The sequence below is a fragment of the Brassica napus genome, unplaced genomic scaffold (genome assembly GCF_020379485.1).
Source record: "Brassica napus cultivar Da-Ae unplaced genomic scaffold, Da-Ae ScsIHWf_2704;HRSCAF=3465, whole genome shotgun sequence".
Classification (NCBI taxonomy): Eukaryota; Viridiplantae; Streptophyta; class Magnoliopsida; order Brassicales; family Brassicaceae; genus Brassica; species Brassica napus.
In genome coordinates, this window is record NW_026015989.1 from 2,444 (window position 1) to 16,609 (window position 14,166).

The 14,166-nt window shown below is 34.9% G+C and overlaps 2 pseudogenes; one reads left to right on the plus strand and one right to left on the minus strand.

The window, feature by feature from the left end:
* Positions 1 to 603: 603 nt before the first annotated feature.
* LOC125601946 lies at positions 604 to 1,852 on the minus strand (annotated as a pseudogene).
* A 502-nt stretch (positions 1,853 to 2,354) lies between these two features.
* Positions 2,355 to 3,936, plus strand: LOC125601947 (annotated as a pseudogene).
* The last annotated feature ends 10,230 nt before the right edge of the window (positions 3,937 to 14,166 follow it).

The window sequence follows — 14,166 nt, forward strand, 5'->3', positions numbered from 1 at the left end:
GAATTTATGTATTTCCAATCACTAGTACTTGTTTCAAGTTCAGTTGCTATAGCTTTCTTCATCTATCTCCTTTAATTGAAAGTATTCCAACCTTTCTTCCCCCATTTTTTTTTACTCTCTTTCTTTTGATACCGTTCTCTTGGCGACTTGATTTATTCAGGACCAGCTCAGGTTTGGACGACACAAACGATTCAACAAAATAAATGCAATTAGCATCCTCTCATCGTTCGCTTAAGTTGTGAACCGTTTCTACTACTGTAACCAGTCAATAAAAGGGTAATGGGAAAACCAGAAACGAGACGTGATTGAAGCTTTAAACGCAAACATGCATATATTATATTTGTCTTTTAACGAACGAGAAACAACAACTACACCTGAGTTCCGTTATAATCAATCCGAACCATATATCTCAAGAAGCACTATATTTTGAAACAAAAAACGCAAAGCAAATTTCCAAGATTAAAAAAGCAGAGAGCTCAAAAGATCCTTTGTGGTGTCCATGGTGCTCTTCAAGTACAAACACCTTACCTGCACAAGATTAAAATAAAAAAGGAGATTAGAGAGCGGTTCAGATAGACTACTGTGATAGTTTATAGATTTATACTACGTTTTGCCATTCTTCTTCAACAGCGAGACAAGGAAGTTAACACTCATCTGAACATTCTGAAAGAGCTGCTTCTCTTCCATGGAAAGGTTACCAACAGCAACACCCATACACAAAACCTTCTTCAACTGGAACTTCACTGTCGCTTTTGTCTCATTCACCTTCCTTCCAACGACTCTTGGTGACTCACTAGCGTCGGGAACTTTCCTGTAAACCAATCAAAACACCATATAAAGAAAATTCATACCAACAAGAATCCAAAATCACAATCAAAACTGATTCAAAAACATACAAGACACTACTTGCCTGCCTTGTTAAGACCAGGACCAAGAAGACGAGGGATCTGCTTAATGACCGATTCAGAAGCCAGGAACGCATGGTACTTCTTGGCAAGCTTCTTAACAAGCTTCTTCTTGTTCTTGTTAAGCTTTTTCAAAGCCTCAACGTCCATATAGTCTAGTCCAATCTTCTCAGCCTAATTTATTAACCCCAAATACTTTTTTTTGTGCATTAATAATCATTTATAGCCCAATTCAGAATATTATTATTATTATAAATCACCTCCTCAACATGCTGAGCATCTCCGAGCATACAGATCTTCATTTTAGGGCGAGGAATGTGAGGGAGCTTGACAGAACCACTGAAACGCTTGTCCTTTTGTGGGTCGTAGTTCTTGAGACCAATCTGAAGCTCAACCGTTTCGACAAAGTTGCGTTTTTTCTCATCGGCTTTGCCCTTAACAGCTGTGATCCCTTCTCTAAGAACCTCGCTTTGAAGCTTACTGTACACAAAAACATAATCAAACGCAATGAGCAAGCCAAAATCAACTTTTTATGATCCGACAAAAAAAAAAGGCAATAGCAATTGAGATCGGTCTGTAAGGCAATTGGGAGATGTTAAAAGGTACCTCATCTTGAGTTGCTCTCAATTGACGAATCTCTGAGCCTGAAAACGAGGAAACAAAGAGTAAGATCAAATGGAAAAATGTATGAAGAAAAGATAGGCTCAAAATGGAGAAATGTATGAGGAAAGATGAGCTCAATTTCAATTGGGATAACTTTATACTGGGATAACTTTATACAAAGTGCTTATGGAATGAGAAGAGTGTACGTGATAAAGGAAGGATGACGAACCTGAAAGGTGAAGCAGAGGAAGCTCTAACCTTCTGTAAGGCGGCTGAAGAAGTTATACGAGGGGAGAGACAAAAACCTAGCTACATGGGCCGTTATTATATTGGTGGGCCGTAGAAAGTCCTTAGTAAATAAGCCCATTTTATATTTTTCGGCTTCATTTTATTTTTTGGGTCACGTATATGAACCAGATCGTACGCCTTGAAAGAACACCGAAAAACCGAACTAAAACTGAACCGAATAGTTCATATATTTCTATATCCGAAATAATCGAACCAGAATCAAATCAAAAACCGAACAGATACCCAAATATATAAAAATAATAATTATATATATATATATATGACATAACTAAATATATATATATTTTTAACTTAAAAATCTATTATAAATATCCAAAAATATTGAGCATAACTAAATTATTATAAAGTATCCGAACTATCCGAAAGTATCTGAAATTATCCGGATAGTTTTATATAAAATATTCAAAGTAATCCGAAATATCCAAATTTGTTATTTTAATCATCATAATTATTTGATATTTTATCTAAATAACCGATATTTATTTGAATTATTCGAACTATCCTAATCCGAACCAGAATGAAGCTAATTTTTTCAGATATTTTTCTGTTCCTAGTTTTTTACTATCCAAACTGAATCGAACTCAAAACTATCCGAAGCAGACTGAATCGAAAATATGTCCAGTAAATATCCGAATCCGAACCGACGAAATGCCCAGGCCTACAGATTGTACCAAGTACAAACCTTCAGAAAGATAGAGATCTGAGAGGGAAATTCCAATCATCTCCGATTGTTTCCGCCGGTGGATTTACCAGAAGCGTCCCTTGAAATCGTGTGACCATCCCTTCCTATTTTCTCTTATTGTTTTCATTTGTCGATGACGGTTTCCGAGATTATTATTGATTGACGGACAAATTCGATTGTATTTGGAAACGTTCTTAGGATCTGCTCTTCGTATTGTTTGAGGTTGGTCTCATCTTCCTACTTATAAAGAAGTTAATGGATTCGAGAGTAACTAGTGTTTTAAGATACAACATTGATTGGTTGATGCTAGAGATTATAGTTTGTTATATAACTATATAGTGAATATAACTTTAAAATGATTCAACTTTGGTAGGAGCAGAGAGGGGAATGAGAATCGTAGGGCTAACGGGAGGCATAGCGTCTGGGAAGAGTACAGTCTCCAACCTCTTTAAGGCTAGTGGCATTCCCGTTGTTGACGCTGATGTCGTTGCACGAGTAACAAACATCCTCCTCTCTTTGTAGATGCAATTTAGTGTGTGTTTTATCAGAGTGATGGTGTATGTTAGTAACCGTGTACGTTAGCATTCTGTTGTGCAGTTAGAGGTGTAGGTTAGCTAACTACAGTAAGTTTAATGAAAAGATTCACATTCATAACAGACTTCGTTTCCTTGATATGTTTATCTGTAGAATGTGTTGAAGAAAGGAAGCGGTGGATGGAAAAGAGTAGTTGCAGCTTTCGGGGAGGAGATTCTTCTTCCTAGTAGAGAAGTGGACCGGCCAAAACTCGGTCAGATGGTCTTCTCTTCAGATTCCAAGCGCCAACTTCTAAACAAGTAAGTAAAGGATTCGACAACTCCCTTTCTAGCGATGAGATCCTGAACTTGTCTCTTTCACGCTTTATAGGCTGATGGCTCCATACATATCAACTGGTATCTTTTGGAGATTCTGAAACAATGGGCGAAAGGAGCTAAAGTGATCGTTGTCGATATCCCGTTGCTGTTCGAAGTGAAGATGGATAAATGGACGAAACCCATTGTTGTCGTGTGGGTCAGTCAAGAAACTCAGCTCAAGAGACTGATGGGGAGAGATGGACTGAGCGAGAAGATGCCGGAAACAGAGTGATGGCTCAGATGTCGTTGGATTTGAAAAGAAGCAAGGCTGATGTTGTGATCGAGAATAATGGAGATCTCGACCACCTCAACCAACAGTTCAGTAAGGTATTGTCTGAAATCAGAAGACCACTGACTTGGACTGAGTTTTGGCGTTCAAGACAAGGAACCTTCTCGGTTCTTGGTTTGGTGACTTCAGGACTCTTTGTTTGCAAACATTTCAGTATTGGCCCTTAGCAATTGCTTTTTTTTAAACACGCTCTTAGCAATTGCTTATAATACTGTGTTGGCTACACTTAAGAGTGGACGTAGATCTTTTTCAAATGAACACGTACGATCCATACTCTTAGTTTTGTTTAGCATAGGTTCATAACTGCGTCGAGGTCTCTAGACTTTAAAAGTTCTATTTTCAAATAAAGTTAAAACTCTACCAAAATTTAACTCTACAAAATAAGTTTCTCATATGGCATAGAATTTTTGTCTCATGTGCAGTAGAAAATTGAAAATGAATTGTCTAATTAGGTCATATTGATAATAGATTTGTGTTTACAGACCTATACTTTTGTCTTATTATACTTTAAACTCTTATTAATACTAAACCAACCCTCTAACCCCGAAACCTAATTTATAAATAAAGAATAAAATAATAGTTAAAGTATTTATTAGTGCATGTTTTAAAGTTATTAAAAGAAATAACCTAAATATTTATAAAATTTATGTATTTCTATTTTAAAAATATTTAAATATATAATTAAATACTATATTAAATGAAATTTTCACTTTTATTATATTTTAAAAGTAAAATATAAACACATTATTTATTTATATTTTTTAAATTAGTTATTTAATTATTAAATAATAATAAAACAAATATTTCGACAGAATTTTTTATGTTAATGAATTAGTTAACTATTTTAAATATAAACTCTTATAAGATTTTTTTAGAATTTTTAAAAATATTTAAATTTTGTTTTATATTTTTATGTAACTATTTTTTTTAATAATTAATACTACTAGAAATATTTGATATAGCCACGCCAAAAAGCGTGCCTATGCAAATAAACAGCCCGATCCACGATTAAAAAAATATGCGGCTAGAAACAAATTATGGCTAATGTGGTTATTTTTTCATATTTTTATCACAACATTTTTGTAGCTATTTTATCCACAGCTTTGCCATAAAATAATTTTTGCTATATCTAGCCACTATTTAGTCATGGTTTAGTCATGGCTATTTCAAAAATATATATATATATATGTATATATATATAATAAATTAAATAGAAATCTATTTGCAAAAATATAAATTAAATTATTAAATACATATATTGAAATATATTGTAACTCATTTACAAAACCAGTTTATAAAATTTGTTTACAAAACCGGTTCATAAGTTTCCTGTAAATACATTTATTTTTACTGTGTTTTAGTCGTATGAATTACTTAATAACACCTAATATTAGTCAGGCTGAGCCCAAGACAACAACAAAGCCCAAGCCCAATGATATGAGTTTCGGAGACCAGTCAAAGATGAAGACAAAGCCTGCTTTAGCTCAACCTCTCAACGTTCATATTGCAGAGCCAAACCGTACGACGAGCAGGACCACTTTGGCACCGCGTACAGCTCACCACCTTGCAACAAAGAATAGATTCAATGTCCTCCAAACACGTGTAGAGGTTCATTAGGGTTTTGAGGTTGTGCTTGGCATATAAATAGAGTTAGAGTTGTATCTTCATAATCAAGTTGAAAGGAATAAAAGTGTTGCAGTCAAAACTCTTTCTTCTTCAATAAGGCTCTTGTGATTCACATGGTATCAGAGCCATGGCTGAACTCACAGATCCCTTGTCAGCTCCAACGTTGAGCATTTCTCAGTGTGTTACCTTGAAACTGTCTTCCACCAACTATTTGTTGTGGAAAACTCAGTTTGAATCTTTTTTCTTTCCAGCCAATCTCTTCTAGGATATGTCAATGGCTCTTCCCCTCGTCCTCTCCCTACTGTCTCTGTCCGACGTGGTGACGAAGTCACAGAGGAGGCCAATCCAGAGTTCGTCAAATGGGTTAAACGTGACCAACTGGTTATGGCTTGGTTGTTCGGATCGTTAACTGAAGACGCGTTGCGGTCTGTGTATGGGCTTCAGTCTGCACATGAGGTTTGGTTTAGTCTCGGAAAAAAATACAACAGGGTCTCTTCTACTCGAAAGTTGGATCTTCAAAGAAAACTTCAGGGCTTGAAGAAAGACAACAAATCCATGACTGAGTATCTAAATGAAGTTAAGAGTGTATGCGATCAGTTGGACTCCATTGGCTGTCCAGTCTCAGATCCAGAGAAGATTTATGGAGCTTTGAGTGGATTGGGAAAGGAGTACGAGTCCATTTGTACCGTCATTGAACATTCGATGGACTCTCTCCCTGCAATGAGCTTTGAAGACGCGGTGTTTAAATTGGTGAACTTTGATGACAAGTTACAAGTATACAATCAAGCTCCGGAAGTGTCACCTCACTTGGCGTTCAACACAGGCAGAGGCTACTCTAACAGAGGAAGAGGCTACTACAACAATCGTGGAAACAGAGGCAGAGGTTCTGGCTCGTACTCTACTAGAGGAAGGGGTTTTCATCAACAGTTCTCAGGCTCTAACTCCTCCTCAAGACCTACGTGTCAGATTTGTAACCGCTACGGTCATTCTGCAGCTCGTTGCTACAATCGCTTTGACCAGAACTATCAGTCTCCAGAGGTCCAACACAATGCTCTTACTACTGCAAAGCTATCTGACCAAGACATGTACTCAGGACACGAATGGTATCCAGACTCCGCAGCTACAGCTCACATAACTAACGATGGTTCTCAGCTGAAGTCGTCTGAGCCTTATCTGGGTCACGATCAGGTCATCGTTGGGAATGGAGATTTTCTGCCTATAACTCACGTTGGATCGATTCCTCTGCACACTCCTAAAGGTATCCTTCCTCTGAATGATGTCTTAGTGTGTCCTGGCATAACGAGATCTTTATTGTCTGTGTCTAAAATCACCACTGATTATCCGTGTGAACTTACATTTGATGATGAATCTGTGTTGATTAAGGACAAAGTAACCAAACAGGTGATAACCAGAGGAACAAGACGTAAAGATCTTTATCTGCTGAAGGATACTAAGTTTCAGGCTTTCTACTCTGTCTAGGCAGCGTGCAACAAGTGAGGATGTCTGGCACCAGAGGCTTGGGCATCCACACATGGATATTCTTCAGCTTCTGTCTCGGAATAATGCTATTGCTTTCAATAAGTCTGGTCCAAAGTTAGTATGTGATGCGTGTCCAGTCGGGAAGAGCTGTAATCTCCCTTTTATTTCTTCAGAGTCTGTTTCTACTTATCCTTTAGAGAAAATACACAGTGACTTATGGGGTCCTAGTCCTGTTGTGTCTACTCAAGGGTTCAGATACTATGTTATTCTTATTGATGATTTCACAAGATTTACATGGTTTTATCCATTAAAGCTCAAGTCAGATTTTTTCTCTGTCTTTACTCGATTCCAACAGTTGGTTGAAACTCAGTTTCAGAGAAAAATCAGACAGTTTCAGTGTGATGGTGGTGGTGAGTTTGTCAACACCAAGTTTCTCGATCATCTGGCCAAATCAGGAATCCGACAGCTGATCTCCTGTCCACACACGCCGCAACAAAACGGTCTTTCAGAACGGAAGCATCGTCACCTTACAGAGCTTGGTCTTACAATGCTTTATCACGGACGTGTTCCACAGCAATTGTGGGTCGAGGCATTTTTCACCTCGAATTTTCTGATCAACCTTCTTCCCTCTTCCGCTCTTTCGGATCACAAGAGTCCATATGAGTTGTTGCATAACTCTGTCCCGGTCTACTCTTCTCTTCGTGTCTTTGGCTCCAAATGTTTCCCTACCTTGCGGCCCTACATGGCCAACAAACTTGATCCAAAGTCTCTTCCGTGTGTGTTCATTGGCTATAATGAGAAATATAAAGGATACCGTTGCCTTTATCCTCCCACTGGCAAAGTGTTTATTCAGTCGTCACGTTATCTTCGTCGAGAACTCCTTTCCGTTTGCTGATATTTATAGTCGGTTTCACAAGGCCTCTGACTCATCGTTGTTACAAGCATGGCGTGCTGCACACGTTCAGCCTGCATCATCTTCTGCTTCTGAGTCTGTCTCTCCTATTGAAGAACCTCCAGCCAGAACAGTCCCAGTCACAGTCCCAGTCCTAGTTGTGCCTGCAACTCCTGATATTTCCTCAGCAAGTGAGTCTGAGGAAGATAATGTACAACAGTCTCCTCAACATGTTCAAGAAGATGTGGTTCAAGCACATGATGAGCATCCCATGACTACTCGATCTCGTGCTGGCATTGTCAAGCCAAATCCACGATATGCTTTCATCACAGTCAAAGAAGATTATGCAGAGCCCAAGTCTCTCAAAGCTGCTTTGCGTCATCCTGGCTGGAACGGTGCAATGGGAACTGAGATTGATAATATGGTTGAGACAGAAACATTTGAGCTTGTGCCACCTGCAGATGGTCAGAACCCCCTCGGAAGTCAGTGGATTTACAAAACAAAATACCACGCTGATGGTACTGTGTTCAAACCGAGAGCGAGACTTGTAGCAAAAGGCAATGAGCAAGAGGAGGGCCTCGATTTCATAGAAACATTTAGTCCAGTTGTTCGTACAGCAACAATTAGGACTGTTCTTCATGTGGCAGTTACAAAGAAATGGTCCCTGAAACAACTTGATGTTCAGAACGCCTTCTTGCATGGAGATTTAAAGGAGATTGTGTTTCTGAAACAACCGCCTGGTTTTGTCGACCCCAACAAACCTGACTACGTCTGGAAGCTCAAGAAGGCGATCTATGGTTTAAAACAAGCTCCACGTGCTTGGTTTGATAAGTTTAGCAATTTTTTGCTTGACTTCGGATTCATCTGCAGTTTCCCTGACCCTTCCTTATTCATCTATCATCATGGCTCAGATGTTATCTATCTTCTCCTCTACGTGGACGATATGATTCTTACTGGCAACAACAATACGCTTCTGGATCATCTTGTTGCTCAGCTCAGTCAAGTGTTTCGCATGAAAGATATGGGCTCTGTACACTACTTCCTTGGGATTCAAGTTCATCAAACTCCGAATGGTCTCTTTCTCAATCAAGAGAAGTATGCTTCTGATGTCTTAATCAATGCAGGAATGAAAGATTGCGCTCCGATGCCCACTCCTTTGCCTTTAAAACTGGCCACTGTTCCCGGTCAAGATGAACTTTTCTCTGATCCTTCTTACTTCAGGAGCATTGCAGGTAAACTGCAGTACTTAACACTCACTAGACCGGATCTACAATTCTCTGTCAATTATATCTGTCAAAGAATGCACTCACCTACTGGCTCCGACTTCATGTTACTCAAAAGAATCCTTCGCTATGTTAAAGGAACTCTGAACATGGGAATTGGCATCAATGCTACCTCAGACTCCACACTTGTCTGCTACAGCGACAGTGATTGGGCAGGTTGCACTGAAACTAGAAGATCAACTGGTGGCTTTTGCACTCTATTAGGTTCCAATGTCATTTCTTGGTCTGCTAAGAGGCATGAAACAGTTTCTAAATCTTCTACTGAGGCTGAGTACAGGACCATGTCCCTTGCTGCTTCTGAGATTGTCTGGTTGCAAAATTTGCTTCGAGTGATGGGTCTGCAACAACAGCGCATGCCACTTCTTCTGTGTGATAATCTTTCTGCCGTGTGTCTCACTGCAAATCCCATGTTCCACAAACGGTCTAAACATTTTGATGTCGACTATCATTATGTGCGTGAGAGAGTGGCTCTCAAGACGCTGGAAGTTAAGCACATACCCGCTTCTCTGCAACTGGCCGATGTCTTCACAAAATCGCTTGGTCAGGAAGCGTTTTTCCGTTTGCGGGACAAACTTGGTGTCTCTGTTCCTCCGACCCCAAGTTTGAGGGGGTGTATTAGTCAGGCTGAGCCCAAGACAACAACAAAGCCCAAGCCCAATGATATGAGTTTCGGAGACCAGTCAAAGATGAAGATAAAGCCTGCTTTAGCTCAACCTCTCAACGTTCATATTGCAGAGCCAAACCGTACGACGAGCAGGACCACTTTGGCACCGCGTACAGCTCACCACCTTGCAACAAAGAATAGATTCAATGTCCTCCAAACACGTGTAGAGGTTCATTAGGGTTTTGAGGTTGTGCTTGGCATATAAAGAGTTAGAGTTGTATCTTCATAATCAAGTTGAAAGGAATAAAAGTGTTGCAGTCAAAACTCTTTCTTCTTCAATAAGGCTCTTGTGATTCACACCTAAAACCAAATTATATGTATTCGCAGACTCCCGCACCCTGATACGTCTAAACCAGCCATACGGCAATACCATACAACAGCGCTGGGCCAGTACCAACAAGTACTCTAAAAAACAATTAAAAATAAAGCAGTTGACAATGGATGTTTATTATTATGTCGAATGGTAGCGTATATATGGATATCGGACACAAACACCATATAATTAATTGAAAACCTTTTATCAAAAAAAAAAAAAACACCATATAATTAAGTAAAGTACATAAAAGTCGAAATAGTATCCCCAAGTACATATATGATTTTTTTTCTGTACGTATAAAACATGATAACAAATGACCTTGGTGCGAAAACGTTGTCATTGATGCCCAAATGCTTTAGTTATCTCTGTGCGGTCTATTGATAAATTCTACAGTACACTGGAAAGTAAGATAATCAATATTCCAAAGAATAATTTCGAAAATGCTATATTGTACAGAGTTCTAAATAAACTATAGCGGATTGAATTTAAAAAACGGCTCTACGCAATGTTATTACCGAACTTTCTATTGGCTGGAGATCCTTTTTAAATTTTAAGGCAAATTAAAAGTGAAGTGTTGGTTTTCTCCACCTGAAAAGAATAGTTATCTCACACAGCTTGCAAGTATAAGGCAACATGTGACATGTTGTGTCACAGACCGTTGTTGGTGCATATGCTTAACTCATGATCACATGCAAAGTACACGTGTATTCTGAAGACAGCCCGATGGCATATTGCCATCCGGTTTTCTATATGATGAATCTCAAATCTTGTTTGTCTGTTTCGTAGTTTTCTATGGAGGGAAATAAACTATATACAGAGGGAGAAGATGGAGAAAGAGCATTGCCGGCCCTTAGCATAAGCTACATAAGTGACTGTAAAAAAATTCTACTGTGCGTTTTTTTTTTGTTTATTATTTTTCTTATATTAGCATACAATCTCTCTATTTTGACTTAGGGTCATAAGAAAAGCTGGCAATATTTGGACCGGTATTGACAAAGAGGGTGATGATAGAGGCAATCCCTTATATATTATTTGAGAAGCATTACAACATTTTTTTGTAGCCACATCACATGTCATTACTAGAATGATTCTTAGAATCCTTAAAGAAATAGGTTAGTCCATCTAAATATATAATAAACTTTTTATTAAACTAACCATAAATACATTATTAATGTGCTTCATTATTTCCATAAATAAAATTACGGAATTAACTAATATGGCTAAAGTATATATGACAATTAATGACTTTGAATAATAAAGATTTGATAAAAATAAGTGTATTTTATATTTATATTTGTTTATTTTAAACTATTAAAATAAATTAAACAATCATAGTAACCATTTAATAAAAATTAAAAAAATTCTTTATATGTTGTATTTTGAATTTTTAAAAACGAGTATAAATTACTAAAACCATTAAAAGTTTTACATTCAAATTTTGTGATCTATGGTTTAAACTTTTTGTTATGACATGATACAAATAATTAAAAAATCATATAAGTTGAAAGTCTCATTTAATAAGTATTAAAATAAAAATATATAAAAATATATATGTATATTAAATTAAATATATGTCATATAAGAAAATAAAAATATCTTAATTTTGAAATTTTACTTTTAACAATTTTTTTTAAAATATTGACAAATTAATTTTTAAAAATATTATAAATTACATAAATTATTAATCCTACAATGATAATTTTGTTATTAGTAATTTAAATTTTTTGCTATAACATATACAAATGATAAAAAAACACGAGCAAAAAGCATCATTTAATAAATATTAATATTAAAATATACTATATATATATGTTACTATCATTTAAATTTAATTATATACCATATCAAATAGAAAAAAAATTCTTTTGGATTAATAAAATTTATTTATATGTTTGCACCAACTTAATTATATAGGTAATAGTTACTGACTTTTTAATTATTCAATATATATTTATTATTTCATAATAGGTTAGAAACATATAATATATAAAATAATTTATATATATAACGATCTTAACCTAGTGAATATTTATTCCTGAAATTGAAGTGACCTTTTTGTCAGCCTTTCCATGTGTGGGAAGGCATTGTGGTTGTGGGTCGTTCTCGCCAACATTAAAATTTCCAATTACGGTAAGTCTAAGAATAATATTAGTTGTTGTAGGATATATTCTTTGCAGTACATCCACACATCTAACAGAGAATATATTGCTTTTCCTCACACTTCAAATTTGAAACCTTTTTAATTTTCTTATTACCCTTATTGCAAAAGGACGTTTCGATTCAGAAACAGAATAATGACACTTGAAATTTCTGTCTTTTTTTAATCTTTCAGATGGAGAAACACTGAACAACGAAAGATGTGCTTTATTGGTGGACACTGACACTTGAAATAAATAAGTTTTTTTTTTTTACACATTTCCTGAAATTTCCAGGAATTAGTTCTAAACAAAACTTAGCCAAGAACCAAATCAATGTGTCATCGTCCTCGAACACGGAAAAGTGATAATAAGATCTTTGAATGATATTTTTTTAATTTAAAAACAGTAGTTAAAATTAAAAGAAAAAATATTAAATTCCAACGAAAATTTCATGATGCAAGAGTTTTGTAATATTTACAGAAACTAGAGGAATTTGCCAAAAAAAAAAAAAATTAAAATTTGATTTTGAATTAAAAACATAATTTCTTATTCAGCTAAATGAAAAAGCAATCTAAAAGGATAATAAATTGTAATCACGCTCTTATTTTTAAACAAAACATGTGAATATATATTTACGATTTTAACCTTGTAAAGTCTGAAACTAAAAAAAATCTATTTATTAAGTAAAATTTAAATGAATTTACAACATAATTATATCTTATAATTAAAGTTTAAAAAATTAAAAAAATTTGATCAAAAATTAATTTAGAAATTCTAAATATGAATGAATATCTCTTATAGTTAAAAGTTTTGATTAGTAAGTGAAATTGAGTTCATCATGGATGCACATGTTGTTAAAACTCTCCCACTTTTGTCTAATATCTTTGAATTTGAAGACAAACTTTAGTTTATTTTTTAATTTATTTATCTCGTATTTTCTCAAAATATTATTTAGTTTTTGTAGGTATTCTCACAATGGACCCCTTCTTAAAATAAGATTTAGATCTATAGATTTTAAATGTGTATTTGTGTTTATATTTAAATAAATTTTTAGATCCAAACTCTGTACTTGATTTTCTCTTTTTGAATTTTTTTTCAGATTTGAAGTTATTTCTTTCATTTTCTTGATATATAAATTTATAGATTTAAAAATGATTTGATACAGTAGATTTCTGATGAATTATGTTTAAAATTTAAAGTATAGTAGACGTCGAATGAAAGCTACTACACTATAAAGCATACTTCAAATGAAATCTACCATAATGTGAATGCGATTTTTTCCCCTTATTTCCCATAATATTATCTTTTTAACATATCATAGTTCATGACTTCCATCTTCTCCTGCCAAAAATATAAGAAGATCTATAAATTTCAAATTTTTGTTTTCAATAAAATAAATTTATAGTTTCACACTATTTAATTTTTTTGTTTTATCTTATATTTCAAATTTGTATTTTTATATTTTTTGTTTGCATTAAAATTCTAGATATTCAGATTTTCAAATCTGAAAATTATTCGTTATAGCATATTTCATCAAAAGTCTACTAATACATTATGATCTAGCCGACTTCATTTTAGACTTTATAATCTTTATATTTTAACCATTTCTTAATATATGTTTGCAGATTTCACTAGTAAACGTCATTAGTAGACTTCATTTGAGCCATCAAAGTTATGATAACCAGAAAAACTTACAAGTATCTTATGGAAGTGAGAATTTAGCATCTAATTATTAAGAATTATTTAAAATATATATTTTAACATACAATTTGTTTTATTGTAAATTATCATCATAAAATATTTGTTGGTAAATTAATAGTTTGATGCATAATTCTTAGCATAGTGTTCATTTTAGTTGGTGATTCACTTATTTGATATTATTAATTTTTGTTAGTATCAAAATGAATACAATACATTTCAACACATTTATATCATGTATTTTATGTACTTAGATGTCTTTCATCCTCGCAATATTTGAAATATTTGTTTAGCAGATATTCCGATGGATATTTCGATAATGTATGAACATGTTTCATGAATAAATATAAAGTACAATTTAATTTTCTTAACTTGCTAAAACTCCAACCAAA